This window comes from Pimephales promelas, chromosome 16 (genome assembly GCF_988280905.1).
Source record: "Pimephales promelas chromosome 16, fPimPro1.hap1.1, whole genome shotgun sequence".
NCBI lineage: Eukaryota > Metazoa > Chordata > Actinopteri > Cypriniformes > Leuciscidae > Pimephales > Pimephales promelas.
The window spans coordinates 4,912,360-4,928,937 of NC_142784.1; the positions used below are offsets into that span (position 1 = coordinate 4,912,360).

The 16,578-nt window shown below is 47.6% G+C and overlaps 1 protein-coding gene and 33 non-coding genes across 34 annotated transcripts in view; 10 read left to right on the plus strand and 24 right to left on the minus strand.

Annotated features, from left to right (window-relative positions):
* The window catches only part of LOC148971945 (uncharacterized), a 443,851-nt gene that overhangs the window by 307,224 nt on the left and 120,049 nt on the right, over positions 1-16,578 (plus strand). The window lies entirely within an intron of this gene.
* On the minus strand, positions 12-83 carry trnap-ugg (transfer RNA proline (anticodon UGG)). Its single transcript has one exon. It is a non-coding gene; the product is annotated as a tRNA-Pro (tRNA).
* Positions 210-282, plus strand: trnar-ccg (transfer RNA arginine (anticodon CCG)). Its single transcript has one exon. It is a non-coding gene; the product is annotated as a tRNA-Arg (tRNA).
* trnap-cgg (transfer RNA proline (anticodon CGG)) lies at positions 1,125-1,196 on the minus strand. Its single transcript has one exon. It is a non-coding gene; the product is annotated as a tRNA-Pro (tRNA).
* trnap-ugg (transfer RNA proline (anticodon UGG)) lies at positions 1,885-1,956 on the minus strand. The gene has a single exon. It is a non-coding gene; the product is annotated as a tRNA-Pro (tRNA).
* trnar-ccg (transfer RNA arginine (anticodon CCG)) lies at positions 2,083-2,155 on the plus strand. The gene has a single exon. It is a non-coding gene; the product is annotated as a tRNA-Arg (tRNA).
* trnap-cgg (transfer RNA proline (anticodon CGG)) lies at positions 3,001-3,072 on the minus strand. The gene has a single exon. It is a non-coding gene; the product is annotated as a tRNA-Pro (tRNA).
* trnap-ugg (transfer RNA proline (anticodon UGG)) lies at positions 3,761-3,832 on the minus strand. The gene has a single exon. It is a non-coding gene; the product is annotated as a tRNA-Pro (tRNA).
* trnar-ccg (transfer RNA arginine (anticodon CCG)) lies at positions 3,959-4,031 on the plus strand. Its single transcript has one exon. It is a non-coding gene; the product is annotated as a tRNA-Arg (tRNA).
* trnap-agg (transfer RNA proline (anticodon AGG)) lies at positions 4,468-4,539 on the minus strand. Its single transcript has one exon. It is a non-coding gene; the product is annotated as a tRNA-Pro (tRNA).
* Positions 5,637-5,708, minus strand: trnap-ugg (transfer RNA proline (anticodon UGG)). Its single transcript has one exon. It is a non-coding gene; the product is annotated as a tRNA-Pro (tRNA).
* Positions 5,835-5,907, plus strand: trnar-ccg (transfer RNA arginine (anticodon CCG)). The gene has a single exon. It is a non-coding gene; the product is annotated as a tRNA-Arg (tRNA).
* On the minus strand, positions 6,344-6,415 carry trnap-agg (transfer RNA proline (anticodon AGG)). Its single transcript has one exon. It is a non-coding gene; the product is annotated as a tRNA-Pro (tRNA).
* trnap-cgg (transfer RNA proline (anticodon CGG)) lies at positions 6,753-6,824 on the minus strand. The gene has a single exon. It is a non-coding gene; the product is annotated as a tRNA-Pro (tRNA).
* On the minus strand, positions 7,513-7,584 carry trnap-ugg (transfer RNA proline (anticodon UGG)). Its single transcript has one exon. It is a non-coding gene; the product is annotated as a tRNA-Pro (tRNA).
* Positions 7,711-7,783, plus strand: trnar-ccg (transfer RNA arginine (anticodon CCG)). The gene has a single exon. It is a non-coding gene; the product is annotated as a tRNA-Arg (tRNA).
* On the minus strand, positions 8,220-8,291 carry trnap-agg (transfer RNA proline (anticodon AGG)). Its single transcript has one exon. It is a non-coding gene; the product is annotated as a tRNA-Pro (tRNA).
* On the minus strand, positions 8,629-8,700 carry trnap-cgg (transfer RNA proline (anticodon CGG)). The gene has a single exon. It is a non-coding gene; the product is annotated as a tRNA-Pro (tRNA).
* On the minus strand, positions 9,389-9,460 carry trnap-ugg (transfer RNA proline (anticodon UGG)). Its single transcript has one exon. It is a non-coding gene; the product is annotated as a tRNA-Pro (tRNA).
* trnar-ccg (transfer RNA arginine (anticodon CCG)) lies at positions 9,587-9,659 on the plus strand. The gene has a single exon. It is a non-coding gene; the product is annotated as a tRNA-Arg (tRNA).
* On the minus strand, positions 10,096-10,167 carry trnap-agg (transfer RNA proline (anticodon AGG)). Its single transcript has one exon. It is a non-coding gene; the product is annotated as a tRNA-Pro (tRNA).
* trnap-cgg (transfer RNA proline (anticodon CGG)) lies at positions 10,505-10,576 on the minus strand. The gene has a single exon. It is a non-coding gene; the product is annotated as a tRNA-Pro (tRNA).
* On the minus strand, positions 11,265-11,336 carry trnap-ugg (transfer RNA proline (anticodon UGG)). Its single transcript has one exon. It is a non-coding gene; the product is annotated as a tRNA-Pro (tRNA).
* On the plus strand, positions 11,463-11,535 carry trnar-ccg (transfer RNA arginine (anticodon CCG)). Its single transcript has one exon. It is a non-coding gene; the product is annotated as a tRNA-Arg (tRNA).
* On the minus strand, positions 11,969-12,040 carry trnap-agg (transfer RNA proline (anticodon AGG)). Its single transcript has one exon. It is a non-coding gene; the product is annotated as a tRNA-Pro (tRNA).
* On the minus strand, positions 12,378-12,449 carry trnap-cgg (transfer RNA proline (anticodon CGG)). Its single transcript has one exon. It is a non-coding gene; the product is annotated as a tRNA-Pro (tRNA).
* Positions 13,138-13,209, minus strand: trnap-ugg (transfer RNA proline (anticodon UGG)). The gene has a single exon. It is a non-coding gene; the product is annotated as a tRNA-Pro (tRNA).
* On the plus strand, positions 13,336-13,408 carry trnar-ccg (transfer RNA arginine (anticodon CCG)). The gene has a single exon. It is a non-coding gene; the product is annotated as a tRNA-Arg (tRNA).
* On the minus strand, positions 13,845-13,916 carry trnap-agg (transfer RNA proline (anticodon AGG)). The gene has a single exon. It is a non-coding gene; the product is annotated as a tRNA-Pro (tRNA).
* On the minus strand, positions 14,254-14,325 carry trnap-cgg (transfer RNA proline (anticodon CGG)). Its single transcript has one exon. It is a non-coding gene; the product is annotated as a tRNA-Pro (tRNA).
* trnap-ugg (transfer RNA proline (anticodon UGG)) lies at positions 15,014-15,085 on the minus strand. Its single transcript has one exon. It is a non-coding gene; the product is annotated as a tRNA-Pro (tRNA).
* On the plus strand, positions 15,212-15,284 carry trnar-ccg (transfer RNA arginine (anticodon CCG)). Its single transcript has one exon. It is a non-coding gene; the product is annotated as a tRNA-Arg (tRNA).
* On the minus strand, positions 15,721-15,792 carry trnap-agg (transfer RNA proline (anticodon AGG)). The gene has a single exon. It is a non-coding gene; the product is annotated as a tRNA-Pro (tRNA).
* On the minus strand, positions 16,130-16,201 carry trnap-cgg (transfer RNA proline (anticodon CGG)). Its single transcript has one exon. It is a non-coding gene; the product is annotated as a tRNA-Pro (tRNA).

The window sequence follows — 16,578 nt, forward strand, 5'->3', positions numbered from 1 at the left end:
CCAAAGCCGCTGGGCTCGTCCGGGATTTGAACCCGGGACCTCTCGCACCCAAAGCGAGAATCATACCCCTAGACCGACGAGCCTCGCCGAAAGCAAGTCTTTCGGGAGGGCGCCACAAATTCATTGAAGTTCACCTCAAAGACGGAACCCGACCTGAAAGAAACCACTTGAAGTCATTTTACAGATCAAACGCGAAGCTTGGCAGACAAGGCCCAGTGGCCTAATGGATAAGGCATCAGCCTCCGGAGCTGGAGATTGTGGGTTCAAGTCCCACCTGGGTCGAATTAATGGGCTACATTTAAGATTGCCGTTCGACAAATTCAAGGATGGTTTGTTAAAAGCAAGCCTATAGCCATGATGACAGCAAGATCTGAATTAGCGTAGAACCAGACAAACTTCTGATAGCTGTGTTGGGTTTTTGTGTGCGTCACTCTGTTCTGATCTGTCCTGCCCGTGCATCTGCCCTACCAGAGCAACAAGTATACCTGTGCTCAGCGTTTCTGCCAAAGAGCGGTAATTCAATTAAGAGCGATATAAAATAGTTTGTATCCCACTACGACAGCTACAGGCCTGCAAACACTTTAATTTGGCAGATGCATGTGACGTCAAGTACTATGTGGCTTGCAATAAATGGCAAGATATGAAGTGGCTGATAGAGAAAAGCAGCAACAGCAAACAGACTCAGAGAATCCTTGAACTCACACTAAAGGTGAGAGGGCTCGTCCGGGATTTGAACCCGGGACCTCTCGCACCCTGAGCGAGAATCATACCCCTAGACCAACGAGCCTGACGGATCAGGCCTCGGACTATTTTTTTCCAGAGTGGTTTACAAGTTCTAGTTCTATTATTTTTGTAATATTTTACCCTTTTCTCTAGTTTTAGGCCTAATAACATCTGGAAAAGGCACTACCGATGAAAACTAACCTTGGGACTAATTTGGGTCCATCTGCATTCATGAATGTTGACTAATGTACACTGTCACTTTTCTAAATAAAGAAATTCTGGGCTGAGTTATAGTACAGATGAACACAAGCAGCAGCAAGGATTTCAAGACCACAACAGTTTTGAGTTCAGCTCAGTGCTGCAACGAAATGAGCCAAATGGCTGCTTGTTCTGAAACTGCTGGGCTCGTCCGGGATTTGAACCCGGGACGTCTCGCACCCGAAGCGAGAAACATACCCCTAGACCAACGAGCCTGATTAATGAGCGTTTGGGCTACTTGCACACACTTGTACGGTCACTGAACGCTGGCCTTTAACAGAATGGGCAGGCACTAGTTTTAATACAAAACGTTTGTCGTTAGGGAGCCGTACTCCCTGGCAGGCAGCGATTGTGAGGACGTTCTGTGAAGGAAATAAACACTTGTCACCTGGCTGACTTTTGGCTAAATTGGAGTACAGATGAAGACAAGCAGCCTTAAGGATTTCAAAAGCACAGAAGTTTTGATTTAGGTTCAGTGCTCCAAAGGAGGGAGCCAACAGGCTGCTCCTGCGGAGACTGCTGGCCTCATCCGTGATTTGAACCCTGGACCTCTCGCACCCACAGCGAGAATCATATACCCCTAGACCAACGAGCCTGGCTGATGAAGGGAAGGGCTACTTGCATACACTTGTAAAGTCACCAAACGCCGGCCTCCAACAGAATGGGCGGGAACAGGTTTTAATAGAAAGCGTTTGTGGTTAGGAAGCCGCACTCCCTGGCAGGCAACTATTCAGAGTACGTTCTGTGTAAGGAAATATCCGCTTCTCGTCCGGCTGAATCTTGGCTCTGTAGTAGTACAGGTGAACTCAAGAAGCAGTAAGGATTTTAAAACCACGACAGTTTTGAGTTTGGCTCAGTGCTGCAAAAGGTCAGAGCCAACTAGCTGCTTGTTCCAAAGCCGCTGGGCTCGTCCGGGATTTGAACCCGGGACCTCTCGCACCCAAAGCGAGAATCATACCCCTAGACCAACGAGCCTCGCCGAAAGCAAGTCTTTCGGGAGGGCGCCACAAATTCATTGAAGTTCACCTCAAAGACGGAACCCGACCTGAAAGAAACCACTTGAAGTCATTTTACAGATCAAACGCGAAGCTTGGCAGACAAGGCCCAGTGGCCTAATGGATAAGGCATCAGCCTCCGGAGCTGGAGATTGTGGGTTCAAGTCCCACCTGGGTCGAATTAATGGGCTACATTTAAGATTGCCGTTCGACAAATTCAAGGATGGTTTGTTAAAAGCAAGCCTATAGCCATGATGACAGCAAGATCTGAATTAGCGTAGAACCAGACAAACTTCTGATAGCTGTGTTGGGTTTTTGTGTGCGTCACTCTGTTCTGATCTGTCCTGCCCGTGCAGGATCTGCCCTACCAGAGCAACAAGTATACCTGTGCTCAGCGTTTCTGCCAAAGAGCGGTAATTCAATTAAGAGCGATATAAAATAGTTTGTATCCCACTACGACAGCTACAGGCCTGCAAACACTTTAATTTGGCAGATGCATGTGACGTCAAGTACTATGTGGCTTGCAATAAATGGCAAGATATGAAGTGGCTGATAGAGAAAAGCAGCAACAGCAAACAGACTCAGAGAATCCTTGAACTCACACTAAAGGTGAGAGGGCTCGTCCGGGATTTGAACCCGGGACCTCTCGCACCCTGAGCGAGAATCATACCCCTAGACCAACGAGCCTGACGGATCAGGCCTCGGACTATTTTTTTCCAGAGTGGTTTACAAGTTCTAGTTCTATTATTTTTGTAATATTTTACCCTTTTCTCTAGTTTTAGGCCTAATAACATCTGGAAAAGGCACTACCGATGAAAACTAACCTTGGGACTAATTTGGGTCCATCTGCATTCATGAATGTTGACTAATGTACACTGTCACTTTTCTAAATAAAGAAATTCTGGGCTGAGTTATAGTACAGATGAACACAAGCAGCAGCAAGGATTTCAAGACCACAACAGTTTTGAGTTCAGCTCAGTGCTGCAACGAAATGAGCCAAATGGCTGCTTGTTCTGAAACTGCTGGGCTCGTCCGGGATTTGAACCCGGGACGTCTCGCACCCGAAGCGAGAAACATACCCCTAGACCAACGAGCCTGATTAATGAGCGTTTGGGCTACTTGCACACACTTGTACGGTCACTGAACGCTGGCCTTTAACAGAATGGGCAGGCACTAGTTTTAATACAAAACGTTTGTCGTTAGGGAGCCGTACTCCCTGGCAGGCAGCGATTGTGAGGACGTTCTGTGAAGGAAATAAACACTTGTCACCTGGCTGACTTTTGGCTAAATTGGAGTACAGATGAAGACAAGCAGCCTTAAGGATTTCAAAAGCACAGAAGTTTTGATTTAGGTTCAGTGCTCCAAAGGAGGGAGCCAACAGGCTGCTCCTGCGGAGACTGCTGGCCTCATCCGTGATTTGAACCCTGGACCTCTCGCACCCACAGCGAGAATCATATACCCCTAGACCAACGAGCCTGGCTGATGAAGGGAAGGGCTACTTGCATACACTTGTAAAGTCACCAAACGCCGGCCTCCAACAGAATGGGCGGGAACTGGTTTTAATAGAAAGCGTTTGTGGTTAGGAAGCCGCACTCCCTGGCAGGCAACTATTCAGAGTACGTTCTGTGTAAGGAAATATCCGCTTCTCGTCCGGCTGAATCTTGGCTCTGTAGTAGTACAGGTGAACTCAAGAAGCAGTAAGGATTTTAAAACCACGACAGTTTTGAGTTTGGCTCAGTGCTGCAAAAGGTCAGAGCCAACTAGCTGCTTGTTCCAAAGCCGCTGGGCTCGTCCGGGATTTGAACCCGGGACCTCTCGCACCCAAAGCGAGAATCATACCCCTAGACCAACGAGCCTCGCCGAAAGCAAGTCTTTCGGGAGGGCGCCACAAATTCATTGAAGTTCACCTCAAAGACGGAACCCGACCTGAAAGAAACCACTTGAAGTCATTTTACAGATCAAACGCGAAGCTTGGCAGACAAGGCCCAGTGGCCTAATGGATAAGGCATCAGCCTCCGGAGCTGGAGATTGTGGGTTCAAGTCCCACCTGGGTCGAATTAATGGGCTACATTTAAGATTGCCGTTCGACAAATTCAAGGATGGTTTGTTAAAAGCAAGCCTATAGCCATGATGACAGCAAGATCTGAATTAGCGTAGAACCAGACAAACTTCTGATAGCTGTGTTGGGTTTTTGTGTGCGTCACTCTGTTCTGATCTGTCCTGCCCGTGCAGGATCTGCCCTACCAGAGCAACAAGTATACCTGTGCTCAGCGTTTCTGCCAAAGAGCGGTAATTCAATTAAGAGCGATATAAAATAGTTTGTATCCCACTACGACAGCTACAGGCCTGCAAACACTTTAATTTGGCCGATGCATGTGACGTCAAGTACTATGTGGCTTGCAATAAATGGCAAGATATGAAGTGGCTGATAGAGAAAAGCAGCAACAGCAAACAGACTCAGAGAATCCTTGAACTCACACTAAAGGTGAGAGGGCTCGTCCGGGATTTGAACCCGGGACCTCTCGCACCCTAAGCGAGAATCATACCCCTAGACCAACGAGCCTGACGGATCAGGCCTCGGACTATTTTTTTCCAGAGTGGTTTACAAGTTCTAGTTCTATTATTTTTGTAATATTTTACCCTTTTCTCTAGTTTTAGGCCTAATAACATCTGGCAAAGGCACTACCGATGAAAACTAACCTTGGGACTAATTTGGGTCCATCTGCATTCATGAATGTTGACTAATGTACACTGTCACTTTTCTAAATAAAGAAATTCTGGGCTGAGTTATAGTACAGATGAACACAAGCAGCAGCAAGGATTTCAAGACCACAACAGTTTTGAGTTCAGCTCAGTGCTGCAACGAAATGAGCCAAATGGCTGCTTGTTCTGAAACTGCTGGGCTCGTCCGGGATTTGAACCCAGGACGTCTCGCACCCGAAGCGAGAAACATACCCCTAGACCAACGAGCCTGATTAATGAGCGTTTGGGCTACTTGCACACACTTGTACGGTCACTGAACGCTGGCCTTTAACAGAATGGGCAGGCACTAGTTTTAATACAAAACGTTTGTCGTTAGGGAGCCGTACTCCCTGGCAGGCAGCGATTGTGAGGACGTTCTGTGAAGGAAATAAACACTTGTCACCTGGCTGACTTTTGGCTAAATTGGAGTACAGATGAAGACAAGCAGCCTTAAGGATTTCAAAAGCACAGAAGTTTTGATTTAGGTTCAGTGCTCCAAAGGAGGGAGCCAACAGGCTGCTCCTGCGGAGACTGCTGGCCTCATCCGTGATTTGAACCCTGGACCTCTCGCACCCACAGCGAGAATCATATACCCCTAGACCAACGAGCCTGGCTGATGAAGGGAAGGGCTACTTGCATACACTTGTAAAGTCACCAAACGCCGGCCTCCAACAGAATGGGCGGGAACTGGTTTTAATAGAAAGCGTTTGTGGTTAGGAAGCCGCACTCCCTGGCAGGCAACTATTCAGAGTACGTTCTGTGTAAGGAAATATCCGCTTCTCGTCCGGCTGAATCTTGGCTCTGTAGTAGTACAGGTGAACTCAAGAAGCAGTAAGGATTTTAAAACCACGACAGTTTTGAGTTTGGCTCAGTGCTGCAAAAGGTCAGAGCCAACTAGCTGCTTGTTCCAAAGCCGCTGGGCTCGTCCGGGATTTGAACCCGGGACCTCTCGCACCCAAAGCGAGAATCATACCCCTAGACCAACGAGCCTCGCCGAAAGCAAGTCTTTCGGGAGGGCGCCACAAATTCATTGAAGTTCACCTCAAAGACGGAACCCGACCTGAAAGAAACCACTTGAAGTCATTTTACAGATCAAACGCGAAGCTTGGCAGACAAGGCCCAGTGGCCTAATGGATAAGGCATCAGCCTCCGGAGCTGGAGATTGTGGGTTCAAGTCCCACCTGGGTCGAATTAATGGGCTACATTTAAGATTGCCGTTCGACAAATTCAAGGATGGTTTGTTAAAAGCAAGCCTATAGCCATGATGACAGCAAGATCTGAATTAGCGTAGAACCAGACAAACTTCTGATAGCTGTGTTGGGTTTTTGTGTGCGTCACTCTGTTCTGATCTGTCCTGCCCGTGCCGGATCTGCCCTACCAGAGCAACAAGTATACCTGTGCTCAGCGTTTCTGCCAAAGAGCGGTAATTCAATTAAGAGCGATATAAAATAGTTTGTATCCCACTACGACAGCTACAGGCCTGCAAACACTTTAATTTGGCCGATGCATGTGACGTCAAGTACTATGTGGCTTGCAATAAATGGCAAGATATGAAGTGGCTGATAGAGAAAAGCAGCAACAGCAAACAGACTCAGAGAATCCTTGAACTCACACTAAAGGTGAGAGGGCTCGTCCGGGATTTGAACCCGGGACCTCTCGCACCCTAAGCGAGAATCATACCCCTAGACCAACGAGCCTGACGGATCAGGCCTCGGACTATTTTTTTCCAGAGTGGTTTACAAGTTCTAGTTCTATTATTTTTGTAATATTTTACCCTTTTCTCTAGTTTTAGGCCTAATAACATCTGGCAAAGGCACTACCGATGAAAACTAACCTTGGGACTAATTTGGGTCCATCTGCATTCATGAATGTTGACTAATGTACACTGTCACTTTTCTAAATAAAGAAATTCTGGGCTGAGTTATAGTACAGATGAACACAAGCAGCAGCAAGGATTTCAAGACCACAACAGTTTTGAGTTCAGCTCAGTGCTGCAACGAAATGAGCCAAATGGCTGCTTGTTCTGAAACTGCTGGGCTCGTCCGGGATTTGAACCCGGGACGTCTCGCACCCGAAGCGAGAAACATACCCCTAGACCAACGAGCCTGATTAATGAGCGTTTGGGCTACTTGCACACACTTGTACAGTCACTGAACGCTGGCCTTTAACAGAATGGGCAGGCACTAGTTTTAATACAAAACGTTTGTCGTTAGGGAGCCGTACTCCCTGGCAGGCAGCGATTGTGAGGACGTTCTGTGAAGGAAATAAACACTTGTCACCTGGCTGACTTTTGGCTAAATTGGAGTACAGATGAAGACAAGCAGCCTTAAGGATTTCAAAAGCACAGAAGTTTTGATTTAGGTTCAGTGCTCCAAAGGAGGGAGCCAACAGGCTGCTCCTGCGGAGACTGCTGGCCTCATCCGTGATTTGAACCCTGGACCTCTCGCACCCACAGCGAGAATCATATACCCCTAGACCAACGAGCCTGGCTGATGAAGGGAAGGGCTACTTGCATACACTTGTAAAGTCACCAAACGCCGGCCTCCAACAGAATGGGCGGGAACTGGTTTTAATAGAAAGCGTTTGTGGTTAGGAAGCCGCACTCCCTGGCAGGCAACTATTCAGAGTACGTTCTGTGTAAGGAAATATCCGCTTCTCGTCCGGCTGAATCTTGGCTCTGTAGTAGTACAGGTGAACTCAAGAAGCAGTAAGGATTTTAAAACCACGACAGTTTTGAGTTTGGCTCAGTGCTGCAAAAGGTCAGAGCCAACTGGCTGCTTGTTCCAAAGCCGCTGGGCTCGTCCGGGATTTGAACCCGGGACCTCTCGCACCCAAAGCGAGAATCATACCCCTAGACCAACGAGCCTCGTCGAAAGCAAGTCTTTCGGGAGGGCGCCACAAATTCATTGAAGTTCACCTCAAAGACGGAACCCGACCTGAAAGAAACCACTTGAAGTCATTTTACAGATCAAACGCGAAGCTTGGCATACAAGGCCCAGTGGCCTAATGGATAAGGCATCAGCCTCCGGAGCTGGAGATTGTGGGTTCAAGTCCCACCTGGGTCGAATTAATGGGCTACATTTAAGATTGCCGTTCGACAAATTCAAGGATGGTTTGTTAAAAGCAAGCCTATAGCCATGATGACAGCAAGATCTGAATTAGCGTAGAACCAGACAAACTTCTGATAGCTGTGTTGGGTTTTTGTGTGCGTCACTCTGTTCTGATCTGTCCTGCCCGTGCCGGATCTGCCCTACCAGAGCAACAAGTATACCTGTGCTCAGCGTTTCTGCCAAAGAGCGGTAATTCAATTAAGAGCGATATAAAATAGTTTGTATCCCACTACGACAGCTACAGGCCTGCAAACACTTTAATTTGGCCGATGCATGTGACGTCAAGTACTATGTGGCTTGCAATAAATGGCAAGATATGAAGTGGCTGATAGAGAAAAGCAGCAACAGCAAACAGACTCAGAGAATCCTTGAACTCACACTAAAGGTGAGAGGGCTCGTCCGGGATTTGAACCCGGGACCTCTCGCACCCTAAGCGAGAATCATACCCCTAGACCAACGAGCCTGACGGATCAGGCCTCGGACTATTTTTTTCCAGAGTGGTTTACAAGTTCTAGTTCTATTATTTTTGTAATATTTTACCCTTTTCTCTAGTTTTAGGCCTAATAACATCTGGCAAAGGCACTACCGATGAAAACTAACCTTGGGACTAATTTGGGTCCATCTGCATTCATGAATGTTGACTAATGTACACTGTCACTTTTCTAAATAAAGAAATTCTGGGCTGAGTTATAGTACAGATGAACACAAGCAGCAGCAAGGATTTCAAGACCACAACAGTTTTGAGTTCAGCTCAGTGCTGCAACGAAATGAGCCAAATGGCTGCTTGTTCTGAAACTGCTGGGCTCGTCCGGGATTTGAACCCGGGACGTCTCGCACCCGAAGCGAGAAACATACCCCTAGACCAACGAGCCTGATTAATGAGCGTTTGGGCTACTTGCACACACTTGTACAGTCACTGAACGCTGGCCTTTAACAGAATGGGCAGGCACTAGTTTTAATACAAAACGTTTGTCGTTAGGGAGCCGTACTCCCTGGCAGGCAGCGATTGTGAGGACGTTCTGTGAAGGAAATAAACACTTGTCACCTGGCTGACTTTTGGCTAAATTGGAGTACAGATGAAGACAAGCAGCCTTAAGGATTTCAAAAGCACAGAAGTTTTGATTTAGGTTCAGTGCTCCAAAGGAGGGAGCCAACAGGCTGCTCCTGCGGAGACTGCTGGCCTCATCCGTGATTTGAACCCTGGACCTCTCGCACCCACAGCGAGAATCATATACCCCTAGACCAACGAGCCTGGCTGATGAAGGGAAGGGCTACTTGCATACACTTGTAAAGTCACCAAACGCCGGCCTCCAACAGAATGGGCGGGAACTGGTTTTAATAGAAAGCGTTTGTGGTTAGGAAGCCGCACTCCCTGGCAGGCAACTATTCAGAGTACGTTCTGTGTAAGGAAATATCCGCTTCTCGTCCGGCTGAATCTTGGCTCTGTAGTAGTACAGGTGAACTCAAGAAGCAGTAAGGATTTTAAAACCACGACAGTTTTGAGTTTGGCTCAGTGCTGCAAAAGGTCAGAGCCAACTAGCTGCTTGTTCCAAAGCCGCTGGGCTCGTCCGGGATTTGAACCCGGGACCTCTCGCACCCAAAGCGAGAATCATACCCCTAGACCAACGAGCCTCGCCGAAAGCAAGTCTTTCGGGAGGGCGCCACAAATTCATTGAAGTTCACCTCAAAGACGGAACCCGACCTGAAAGAAACCACTTGAAGTCATTTTACAGATCAAACGCGAAGCTTGGCAGACAAGGCCCAGTGGCCTAATGGATAAGGCATCAGCCTCCGGAGCTGGAGATTGTGGGTTCAAGTCCCACCTGGGTCGAATTAATGGGCTACATTTAAGATTGCCGTTCGACAAATTCAAGGATGGTTTGTTAAAAGCAAGCCTATAGCCATGATGACAGCAAGATCTGAATTAGCGTAGAACCAGACAAACTTCTGATAGCTGTGTTGGGTTTTTGTGTGCGTCACTCTGTTCTGATCTGTCCTGCCCGTGCCGGATCTGCCCTACCAGAGCAACAAGTATACCTGTGCTCAGCGTTTCTGCCAAAGAGCGGTAATTCAATTAAGAGCGATATAAAATAGTTTGTATCCCACTACGACAGCTACAGGCCTGCAAACACTTTAATTTGGCCGATGCATGTGACGTCAAGTACTATGTGGCTTGCAATAAATGGCAAGATATGAAGTGGCTGATAGAGAAAAGCAGCAACAGCAAACAGACTCAGAGAATCCTTGAACTCACACTAAAGGTGAGAGGGCTCGTCCGGGATTTGAACCCGGGACCTCTCGCACCCTAAGCGAGAATCATACCCCTAGACCAACGAGCCTGACGGATCAGGCCTCGGACTATTTTTTTCCAGAGTGGTTTACAAGTTCTAGTTCTATTATTTTTGTAATATTTTACCCTTTTCTCTAGTTTTAGGCCTAATAACATCTGGCAAAGGCACTACCGATGAAAACTAACCTTGGGACTAATTTGGGTCCATCTGCATTCATGAATGTTGACTAATGTACACTGTCACTTTTCTAAATAAAGAAATTCTGGGCTGAGTTATAGTACAGATGAACACAAGCAGCAGCAAGGATTTCAAGACCACAACAGTTTTGAGTTCAGCTCAGTGCTGCAACGAAATGAGCCAAATGGCTGCTTGTTCTGAAACTGCTGGGCTCGTCCGGGATTTGAACCCGGGACGTCTCGCACCCGAAGCGAGAAACATACCCCTAGACCAACGAGCCTGATTAATGAGCGTTTGGGCTACTTGCACACACTTGTACAGTCACTGAACGCTGGCCTTTAACAGAATGGGCAGGCACTAGTTTTAATACAAAACGTTTGTCGTTAGGGAGCCGTACTCCCTGGCAGGCAGCGATTGTGAGGACGTTCTGTGAAGGAAATAAACACTTGTCACCTGGCTGACTTTTGGCTAAATTGGAGTACAGATGAAGACAAGCAGCCTTAAGGATTTCAAAAGCACAGAAGTTTTGATTTAGGTTCAGTGCTCCAAAGGAGGGAGCCAACAGGCTGCTCCTGCGGAGACTGCTGGCCTCATCCGTGATTTGAACCCTGGACCTCTCGCACCCACAGCGAGAATCATATACCCCTAGACCAACGAGCCTGGCTGATGAAGGGAAGGGCTACTTGCATACACTTGTAAAGTCACCAAACGCCGGCCTCCAACAGAATGGGCGGGAACTGGTTTTAATAGAAAGCGTTTGTGGTTAGGAAGCCGCACTCCCTGGCAGGCAACTATTCAGAGTACGTTCTGTGTAAGGAAATATCCGCTTCTCGTCCGGCTGAATCTTGGCTCTGTAGTAGTACAGGTGAACTCAAGAAGCAGTAAGGATTTTAAAACCACGACAGTTTTGAGTTTGGCTCAGTGCTGCAAAAGGTCAGAGCCAACTAGCTGCTTGTTCCAAAGCCGCTGGGCTCGTCCGGGATTTGAACCCGGGACCTCTCGCACCCAAAGCGAGAATCATACCCCTAGACCGACGAGCCTCGCCGAAAGCAAGTCTTTCGGGAGGGCGCCACAAATTCATTGAAGTTCACCTCAAAGACGGAACCCGACCTGAAAGAAACCACTTGAAGTCATTTTACAGATCAAACGCGAAGCTTGGCAGACAAGGCCCAGTGGCCTAATGGATAAGGCATCAGCCTCCGGAGCTGGAGATTGTGGGTTCAAGTCCCACCTGGGTCGAATTAATGGGCTACATTTAAGATTGCCGTTCGACAAATTCAAGGATGGTTTGTTAAAAGCAAGCCTATAGCCATGATGACAGCAAGATCTGAATTAGCGTAGAACCAGACAAACTTCTGATAGCTGTGTTGGGTTTTTGTGTGCGTCACTCTGTTCTGATCTGTCCTGCCCGTGCATCTGCCCTACCAGAGCAACAAGTATACCTGTGCTCAGCGTTTCTGCCAAAGAGCGGTAATTCAATTAAGAGCGATATAAAATAGTTTGTATCCCACTACGACAGCTACAGGCCTGCAAACACTTTAATTTGGCAGATGCATGTGACGTCAAGTACTATGTGGCTTGCAATAAATGGCAAGATATGAAGTGGCTGATAGAGAAAAGCAGCAACAGCAAACAGACTCAGAGAATCCTTGAACTCACACTAAAGGTGAGAGGGCTCGTCCGGGATTTGAACCCGGGACCTCTCGCACCCTAAGCGAGAATCATACCCCTAGACCAACGAGCCTGACGGATCAGGCCTCGGACTATTTTTTTCCAGAGTGGTTTACAAGTTCTAGTTCTATTATTTTTGTAATATTTTACCCTTTTCTCTAGTTTTAGGCCTAATAACATCTGGAAAAGGCACTACCGATGAAAACTAACCTTGGGACTAATTTGGGTCCATCTGCATTCATGAATGTTGACTAATGTACACTGTCACTTTTCTAAATAAAGAAATTCTGGGCTGAGTTATAGTACAGATGAACACAAGCAGCAGCAAGGATTTCAAGACCACAACAGTTTTGAGTTCAGCTCAGTGCTGCAACGAAATGAGCCAAATGGCTGCTTGTTCTGAAACTGCTGGGCTCGTCCGGGATTTGAACCCGGGACGTCTCGCACCCGAAGCGAGAAACATACCCCTAGACCAACGAGCCTGATTAATGAGCGTTTGGGCTACTTGCACACACTTGTACGGTCACTGAACGCTGGCCTTTAACAGAATGGGCAGGCACTAGTTTTAATACAAAACGTTTGTCGTTAGGGAGCCGTACTCCCTGGCAGGCAGCGATTGTGAGGACGTTCTGTGAAGGAAATAAACACTTGTCACCTGGCTGACTTTTGGCTAAATTGGAGTACAGATGAAGACAAGCAGCCTTAAGGATTTCAAAAGCACAGAAGTTTTGATTTAGGTTCAGTGCTCCAAAGGAGGGAGCCAACAGGCTGCTCCTGCGGAGACTGCTGGCCTCATCCGTGATTTGAACCCTGGACCTCTCGCACCCACAGCGAGAATCATATACCCCTAGACCAACGAGCCTGGCTGATGAAGGGAAGGGCTACTTGCATACACTTGTAAAGTCACCAAACGCCGGCCTCCAACAGAATGGGCGGGAACTGGTTTTAATAGAAAGCGTTTGTGGTTAGGAAGCCGCACTCCCTGGCAGGCAACTATTCAGAGTACGTTCTGTGTAAGGAAATATCCGCTTCTCGTCCGGCTGAATCTTGGCTCTGTAGTAGTACAGGTGAACTCAAGAAGCAGTAAGGATTTTAAAACCACGACAGTTTTGAGTTTGGCTCAGTGCTGCAAAAGGTCAGAGCCAACTAGCTGCTTGTTCCAAAGCCGCTGGGCTCGTCCGGGATTTGAACCCGGGACCTCTCGCACCCAAAGCGAGAATCATACCCCTAGACCAACGAGCCTCGCCGAAAGCAAGTCTTTCGGGAGGGCGCCACAAATTCATTGAAGTTCACCTCAAAGACGGAACCCGACCTGAAAGAAACCACTTGAAGTCATTTTACAGATCAAACGCGAAGCTTGGCAGACAAGGCCCAGTGGCCTAATGGATAAGGCATCAGCCTCCGGAGCTGGAGATTGTGGGTTCAAGTCCCACCTGGGTCGAATTAATGGGCTACATTTAAGATTGCCGTTCGACAAATTCAAGGATGGTTTGTTAAAAGCAAGCCTATAGCCATGATGACAGCAAGATCTGAATTAGCGTAGAACCAGACAAACTTCTGATAGCTGTGTTGGGTTTTTGTGTGCGTCACTCTGTTCTGATCTGTCCTGCCCGTGCAGGATCTGCCCTACCAGAGCAACAAGTATACCTGTGCTCAGCGTTTCTGCCAAAGAGCGGTAATTCAATTAAGAGCGATATAAAATAGTTTGTATCCCACTACGACAGCTACAGGCCTGCAAACACTTTAATTTGGCCGATGCATGTGACGTCAAGTACTATGTGGCTTGCAATAAATGGCAAGATATGAAGTGGCTGATAGAGAAAAGCAGCAACAGCAAACAGACTCAGAGAATCCTTGAACTCACACTAAAGGTGAGAGGGCTCGTCCGGGATTTGAACCCGGGACCTCTCGCACCCTAAGCGAGAATCATACCCCTAGACCAACGAGCCTGACGGATCAGGCCTCGGACTATTTTTTTCCAGAGTGGTTTACAAGTTCTAGTTCTATTATTTTTGTAATATTTTACCCTTTTCTCTAGTTTTAGGCCTAATAACATCTGGCAAAGGCACTACCGATGAAAACTAACCTTGGGACTAATTTGGGTCCATCTGCATTCATGAATGTTGACTAATGTACACTGTCACTTTTCTAAATAAAGAAATTCTGGGCTGAGTTATAGCACAGATGAACACAAGCAGCAGCAAGGATTTCAAGACCACAACAGTTTTGAGTTCAGCTCAGTGCTGCAACGAAATGAGCCAAATGGCTGCTTGTTCTGAAACTGCTGGGCTCGTCCGGGATTTGAACCCGGGACGTCTCGCACCCGAAGCGAGAAACATACCCCTAGACCAACGAGCCTGATTAATGAGCGTTTGGGCTACTTGCACACACTTGTACGGTCACTGAACGCTGGCCTTTAACAGAATGGGCAGGCACTAGTTTTAATACAAAACGTTTGTCGTTAGGGAGCCGTACTCCCTGGCAGGCAGCGATTGTGAGGACGTTCTGTGAAGGAAATAAACACTTGTCACCTGGCTGACTTTTGGCTAAATTGGAGTACAGATGAAGACAAGCAGCCTTAAGGATTTCAAAAGCACAGAAGTTTTGATTTAGGTTCAGTGCTCCAAAGGAGGGAGCCAACAGGCTGCTCCTGCGGAGACTGCTGGCCTCATCCGTGATTTGAACCCTGGACCTCTCGCACCCACAGCGAGAATCATATACCCCTAGACCAACGAGCCTGGCTGATGAAGGGAAGGGCTACTTGCATACACTTGTAAAGTCACCAAACGCCGGCCTCCAACAGAATGGGCGGGAACTGGTTTTAATAGAAAGCGTTTGTGGTTAGGAAGCCGCACTCCCTGGCAGGCAACTATTCAGAGTACGTTCTGTGTAAGGAAATATCCGCTTCTCGTCCGGCTGAATCTTGGCTCTGTAGTAGTACAGGTGAACTCAAGAAGCAGTAAGGATTTTAAAACCACGACAGTTTTGAGTTTGGCTCAGTGCTGCAAAAGGTCAGAGCCAACTAGCTGCTTGTTCCAAAGCCGCTGGGCTCGTCCGGGATTTGAACCCGGGACCTCTCGCACCCAAAGCGAGAATCATACCCCTAGACCAACGAGCCTCGCCGAAAGCAAGTCTTTCGGGAGGGCGCCACAAATTCATTGAAGTTCACCTCAAAGACGGAACCCGACCTGAAAGAAACCACTTGAAGTCATTTTACAGATCAAACGCGAAGCTTGGCAGACAAGGCCCAGTGGCCTAATGGATAAGGCATCAGCCTCCGGAGCTGGAGATTGTGGGTTCAAGTCCCACCTGGGTCGAATTAATGGGCTACATTTAAGATTGCCGTTCGACAAATTCAAGGATGGTTTGTTAAAAGCAAGCCTATAGCCATGATGACAGCAAGATCTGAATTAGCGTAGAACCAGACAAACTTCTGATAGCTGTGTTGGGTTTTTGTGTGCGTCACTCTGTTCTGATCTGTCCTGCCCGTGCAGGATCTGCCCTACCAGAGCAACAAGTATACCTGTGCTCAGCGTTTCTGCCAAAGAGCGGTAATTCAATTAAGAGCGATATAAAATAGTTTGTATCCCACTACGACAGCTACAGGCCTGCAAACACTTTAATTTGGCCGATGCATGTGACGTCAAGTACTATGTGGCTTGCAATAAATGGCAAGATATGAAGTGGCTGATAGAGAAAAGCAGCAACAGCAAACAGACTCAGAGAATCCTTGAACTCACACTAAAGGTGAGAGGGCTCGTCCGGGATTTGAACCCGGGACCTCTCGCACCCTAAGCGAGAATCATACCCCTAGACCAACGAGCCTGACGGATCAGGCCTCGGACTATTTTTTTCCAGAGTGGTTTACAAGTTCTAGTTCTATTATTTTTGTAATATTTTACCCTTTTCTCTAGTTTTAGGCCTAATAACATCTGGCAAAGGCACTACCGATGAAAACTAACCTTGGGACTAATTTGGGTCCATCTGCATTCATGAATGTTGACTAATGTACACTGTCACTTTTCTAAATAAAGAAATTCTGGGCTGAGTTATAGTACAGATGAACACAAGCAGCAGCAAGGATTTCAAGACCACAACAGTTTTGAGTTCAGCTCAGTGCTGCAACGAAATGAGCCAAATGGCTGCTTGTTCTGAAACTGCTGGGCTCGTCCGGGATTTGAACCCGGGACGTCTCGCACCCGAAGCGAGAAACATACCCCTAGACCAACGAGCCTGATTAATGAGCGTTTGGGCTACTTGCACACACTTGTACGGTCACTGAACGCTGGCCTTTAACAGAATGGGCAGGCACTAGTTTTAATACAAAACGTTTGTCGTTAGGGAGCCGTACTCCCTGGCAGGCAGCGATTGTGAGGACGTTCTGTGAAGGAAATAAACACTTGTCACCTGGCTGACTTTTGGCTAAATTGGAGTACAGATGAAGACAAGCAGCCTTAAGGATTTCAAAAGCACAGAAGTTTTGATTTAGGTTCAGTGCTCCAAAGGAGGGAGCCAACAGGCTGCTCCTGCGGAGACTGCTGGCCTCATCCGTGATTTGAACCCTGGACCTCTCGCACCCACAGCGAGAATCATATACCCCTAGACCAACGA